The sequence below is a fragment of the Arachis hypogaea genome, chromosome 20 (assembly GCF_003086295.3).
Source record: "Arachis hypogaea cultivar Tifrunner chromosome 20, arahy.Tifrunner.gnm2.J5K5, whole genome shotgun sequence".
NCBI classification, from domain to species: domain Eukaryota; kingdom Viridiplantae; phylum Streptophyta; class Magnoliopsida; order Fabales; family Fabaceae; genus Arachis; species Arachis hypogaea.
This window is the reverse complement of record NC_092055.1, coordinates 38,423,513-38,429,921: the sequence shown is the minus strand read 5'-3', so window position 1 is coordinate 38,429,921 and position 6,409 is coordinate 38,423,513.

The window sequence follows — 6,409 nt, the reverse complement described above, 5'->3', positions numbered from 1 at the left end:
AATGCAATAAGCATGGGATAAAAAAAAAGATCAAGACATGAGCATGTAACATCAAAAGTAAAAGATGGGAAAACAGTAAAGTAGTTTGTTTACTAAGTATGTATGTTAGGTGAGATCTTAGTCTAATTGAGGATTCACTTATTAGCTCACTTAGCCTTTACATATATCCTTACCTTACCTTGGCCCCATTACAACCTTAATTAAAGACCTCATGATTTTGGTACGACTATATTCTATAATTGTGATTGGTTAGATGAAGAACAAAGTTATAGAAAGTAGGAATAAAAAGAAGAATAGAGTGATTAACCCAATAAACACTGAGTGACTAGAGAGTAAACACAAAATCCAGTGAGGGTTCAATAACTCATCAACATATATCTATGCTTAATTTACTAACTGTTTTGCAAGTTCGTTAAAATATTTTTCTTTCCCATCTCATTTGAAAAAGTGCTTTATTATTTAAGGGTTGGCTATGTATATATATGATTCCTTGAGAATGTGAATTACTTTAACTACATGTAAGCTTTATATATGAGTGAATAAATTAGAATTGCATGACTCTTAAGTAGTTGCATTTAGATAGGTTGCATTGCATAACATTCCACCAGTTTAATCTTACCTTACTCTTTACCTTGGATTTAGCATGAGGACATGCTATTGTTTAAGTGTGGGGAGGTTGATAAACCCATATTTTATGACATATTTTGTGCGTAATTTGAGTGATTTATTCAACCCTTTACCCACTTATTCATATTAATTGCTTGGTTTTACTTTCCCTTCCTTATTATGTGATGTATGTGAAAAACATGTTTCCTATGCTTTTAAATTAATTATTTTAATTACCTTTATTTCCATTCGATGCCGTGATTAGTGTGTTGATGATGCACGAAAACTTGTCTAGCAATAAATCTCCCTTCGGCAAGTGTACCAAATTTGTCGTCAAGTAAAAACTCACAATAGAGTGAGGTCGAATCCCACAGGGATTGATTGATCAAGCAACTTTAATTAGAAGAATGTTCTAGTTGAGCGAATCCAGAATTTGGGTTGAGAATTGCAAAAAATAAAATGGCGGGAATGTAAATAACAGAAAAGTAAATGTTAGAATTAAAAGACTGGAAGTAAATGACTGAAAATAAATTGCAGAATTGTAAATGGGAATGGGGATTTGCTCATAAAAGTAAATGGCAGAATTAAAGAGAATGGGTAAGATCAGAGATGGGGAGTTCATTGGGCTTTGGAGATGTTGCAATTCTCCGGATCAAGTTCATTTTCATCTCTTCTTCAATCAATGCACTCATTGATCTCCTTGGCAATCTTAATTGATTGAATTACAATTTCTTGCAATTCAATCTCTCAAGTCTTGATCAATAGCCAATTAGTTGGTCAATTGCTCATGAGAAGAGATGAAGTATGGTCACTGATTATACCACATGCATTTCCCAAATCAAGTATTGAGAGGGTTATAGTCACATACCCATCCAAACCCAATTTGGTCCAGCATGAGAAAGCACTTCTAGCTTGATCTCTTCATTCCTCTTCAAGGTTCAAAAGAGATCCAAGATTGAATAGCTTCTTTTTCAAGATAACTACTCAATTGGATGAAGATCTAAAGCTTTCAAGTGAAATCAAGAGAAAAGATAGAAGAAGAATAATGAAAATTAGTATTGATCCATCAAATTACAACAGAGCTCCCTAACCCAATGAGGGGTTTAGTTGTTCATAGCTCTTGAAAATGAAAACAAAGATGGAGAATACATCATAGAACTAGAAATTGCAGAGAAAGTAAAATACAGAGAGTAATTCTCTTTTTCCAACTTCCAGAACTCCTTAACAATTCAAAGCTACTCCTATATATACTACTTCTCTCAGCTTCTAGTTGGCTCTTCAAGTCTTGGGCCTTTGGATCTTGAGTTTGAAGCAATTCTCTTCTTCATTTGGGCTTGGCTTTACTTGCAGAGAGAAAATGTGAAGTGGGCAGAGACTTTAGCTCAGGACGTTAGGGGTGTTAACGTTTAGTGAAAATATAAGTTCGAGAACGTTAGTGACAATCAACTTTCTCACTAACGTTACTAAGTAAAAGCCACGTTAATTTCAACGTTAGTGGCATAAACGTTGCCACTAACGTTGCCTCTAAGTCCTTCGCACACGTTATTGAGACTTAACATTTCCAATAACTTTGAAAAGCCCCCTTTGTTCCCACGTTAGAGCCCACGTTAACTTAGTTAACGTGGCTCTTTAACGTGGGCTTGCCATCCTTCGAGAACGTTAGTGACACTCAACATTGTCACTAACGTTCCAAGGTGCCCCTATGTCTCACATTAGAGTCCACGTTAACTAGGTTAACGTGGCTTCTAACGTGGCCATGCTTAACCATCCCCAACGTTAGTGACAATGTTGAGTGTCACTAACGTTGGCCATTCTTTCACTCATCAACGTTAGCTTCCACGTTAACTAGGTTAACGTGGAAGTTAACGTGGCTCCTTGGGGGATTGTGTGGTTGCTTCCAACGTTAGTGACATGTTGGGTGTCACTAACGTTGTCGACCATGCTTGCTTCTTACGTTAGCTCCCACGTTAACCAAGTTAACGTGGGAGCTAACGTGGTATATTTCTCCTTAGGCCAACGGTAGTGACAATGTTGAATGTCCCTAACGTTGGCGCTTCTCCCCCTTTCTAATGTTAGAGGCCACGTTAACTGAGTTAACGTGGACTCTAACGTGGCCACTTGTGAGCATTTGCCAACGTTAGTGACAATGTTAAGTGTCACTAACGTTGGCTCAACTTTCCTTCTCCACGTTAGAGTTCACGTTAACTTAGTTAACGTCACTCTTAACGTGGTCAATGATGGCTTTGAGAGCGTTATTGGCAATCACTTTTCTCATTAACTTTGCAAGTTACCTCCCATTCCTTGCTTCCTTTGGTCCTGAAATCAAACAATAGAGTGCATCAAAGTTCTAGTCCAAGTCATGGGTAATCAACATACAATTTGTCACTAAACTCATGCAAAATCCTCACGAAATAATGTAAAATGCACAATGTATGCTTGAATCAAGGTGTAAGTGAATATCTACCCAAAACTAGCTTATTTCCTAAGGAAATGCATGAAACTAACCTAAAAACAGTAAAGAAATGGTCAGTGAAACTGCCAAGATGCCCTGGCATCACAACACCAAACTTAAAGCTTGCTTGTCCCTAAGCAAGTACTGAAACAAAAGAATGATGAATGGAATGCCAAGAGCAATGAGTCATTCTTGTGGAAGTCATATCACTGATTTTATGGTGGTTTCATGCATAGTAACTTAGGTTCATTCCTGGCTTTCAGACCTTTATCATGTCTTAAAACACTCACTTTGCTTACATCCCATGAGACTTTTATTCATTGATCCCTTTATTGTCATTTCAGAGCTTATTGGTGTTCTTAGGCTAAGTGCTCTGTAAGGGGCAACTTTTTAAGATAAGCTTTCAGCCAACACTTTCGAACCAGTTGGTTCAAGGTGCTAGGTGTTGAAGCACCCCTAAGGACTTACTCCCTCAAGTCTCTCCCCCATACATACACACCACAGGCATATAGTTCATTTATTTTCCTTCTTGAGACCTTGGTGTCCAGCACCTCTTTGGGTTACTAAATCTTCTATGGTGAGGGTTACTCTTGATAATGGACTTTCAGCTGATAATCCTGGGTTAGTTAACCCAAGTTACCAGGTGATAAAGCACTCCTAAGAGCTTATTCATCCAGGTAGATCCCTCACACAGGAACACCACAGACACATATCTTAAGATCAAAACCATTGGTGCCTAGCCTTATTGCTTACTCTTTTTCTTTTGTTTTTTTTTCACTTTCATTATTTGTTTCTCTTTCTCTTATTAGGATCTTGTCATATACTTAGTCTCATGAGTATATTCAAAGCAAAGTATTCAGGCCAGATAGTTGTCATCCCACCTTATGGTTGAACCAACTTAGCTAACTTATGATCATACCACAAACTCATGAATGTACTCCACAATATGAACTCCACTCTGGTCTTTTGAAACATAAACATTCTCTCTTCATTTGATTAAAAGGGATAAGCATACAAGTAAGTAAAGTAGGGATGCAGTGACATAAAGACTAGCACACAGAGACTTTCTTCAATACCAAAAACTTAAAAGACATAATTGAAAAAGGTTTAAACATAACATGGAAGCATGTTCTATTTCATACAAGATCTTCCTTATTTAAAACATAGAGAAAGGTGAACTAAAGAAGGAACTCGACCACCTTTTACTGTTGTGGATGTCCATGTTCTTTTCCTTGCTTGTCCTCCTTGTTTTCTCTTGCATTTCCTCGCATCTGTGCCAATCTTGCTTGCTTCCAATCCTCAAGTGCCTTCCTCACTGACTCATGACTCTCTTCCACCCTTTGTCTTTCCTTTCGTGCTAATTCATCCTTCATTTCGTCATACCTGGCTATTCCTGGATGCAATATTGGCAGCTGTCCCACTAAGTAGCCGAGCCTAGCTTGAGTGTTTATGTGATGTCCTGTTTCGCTCATGTAAACTCCTTCTGCGAATGCCCTTTGCTCGTCCAATAGTTCTGCCTGTTCTATTTGTCTTCGATGCATCTCATGTATGTGTGCCCCTTGATGTGCTTGGATGTTGATTAGTCTCTGGGTGGATTCTTGTTGCTTATTTTGCCTTTGTTCCATCCTGTTGAATTTTTCTCCCCATTGTTGTCCTTGACTTAGTTGCTGTTCCATCATTTGCCTTTGCCACTCACCTTGCTGAGTCATCCATCTTGAGAGTGTTTCCTCTTGCTGCCCCATCATCTGTAGTTGAAGCTCCTTCTGTGCTCCTTGGCTTTCCAAATATTGTCTAGATAGGCCATCGATGGCCTCCTGCAATTGGTGCATGTCCAAGGTCTGTTGTGCTTGACCCTCTAAGACTTGTCCTTCCACTACTTGAGGGGATGTCCTCTTCCTTTGCTTCCGCTGAGGCAAAGGGAATGCTGCAGCATTCATCCTTTGTACAGTTATTGGGATGCCTTCCTTTATCCACATGGGGTTCTCATCTTCAAAAACTACCCCAGCTTTCTTGCATATTCGGTAAATAGTGCTGGGGTAACGTAACGTTCCTCTTGAGTCACTTTTTTCTGCCATCTTTCTAATACCTTCAGCTATGAGTTCATGAACCTTGATTTCTCCTCCCTTCAGTATACAGTGCACCATTGTGGCTCTCTTGACATTCACCTCCGAGTTATTTGCAGCTGGGAAAATAGACCTTCTTACTAGCTCAAACCACCCCTTGGCTTCAGGAGTGAGATCTGTTCTCTTGATGAACTTTGGTTTATTTCCCGCACCCCTTTCCCAGTCAGCTCCTGGTACACAAATGTCTTGCAGAATCTGGTTATAATTGGGGTTGTCCAATCTTGAGTGATAGCTTTCTTCTTCAAACTGTATAGACCGTAACTTCAATGCCCTCATGACACTCATGGGACAAAAGTCCACCAGCTTTCCTCTCACAAAGCTTGTATACGACTCATCCTTCTTATCATATCGAACCGCATTTGCATAAAATTCTCTTATGAGGTTTGCATTCACCTTAATGACCGGGTCAGTGAGGAGCTCCCATCTTCTCCTTTCTATCTTCTCTGTGATTTCGGGGCACTTAGTCTTTTTAACTTGAAATCCCAGCTCATAAATGATTTCCTTATCAACCATCCACCCGTATTGCAATGCATGATGCAAGCTTCTAAATCTCTTTTCATCATATGGGTGTTCTTCCATGGGTTCCTTTCCCTTCCTTCTTTTAGAACCCGAAGACGCCATGAATGATAGTTAATATGTGAAGGTGGCAAAGTTGTGGAGTTTTTTGGTTGTTTAAGGTTTTATTGCGATGAAGAGAGTGAGGTGGGAAAAAGGTTTTTAATAGGGTAGGGAGTGTCTTGTACCAAAATGGAGAGTGGTGAAGATTGGGTAATGACAATGAAGGTGGGTACGGAACAAGGGTCCTTTATATAGAGAAGTTGTGAGAGAATGGAGGGTGTGGATTGCTTGAGTGGTTACTTGATGGACGGTTGGGGTGATGCATGGATAAAAGACAAGGATCATCACTTTATGAATGAGATTGCTCAGTCTTTTAGGGGTTCCATTTTTCCAATGTTGCATGGCAATATTTTCCAATGCATTCCCTTTTTAGAACACGTGTGTAGCCCTTCCTTTTGTGGTGTCCGATCCTTCTTTGTTTAGTTGTCCAATCCATCCTTTTTATGGTTCTTTTCTTTTCCTATAAAGATTTAAAATAAGGAAATTAATATCATAAAAATCAAACTCTACGGCTAGAATAATAAAGAGAAGAAAAAGAGTTTGTTTATTTATGAATTTCAACTAACTAACTACTTGTGTATCCTTATGCATTTTGGTGGCACCATGGGGT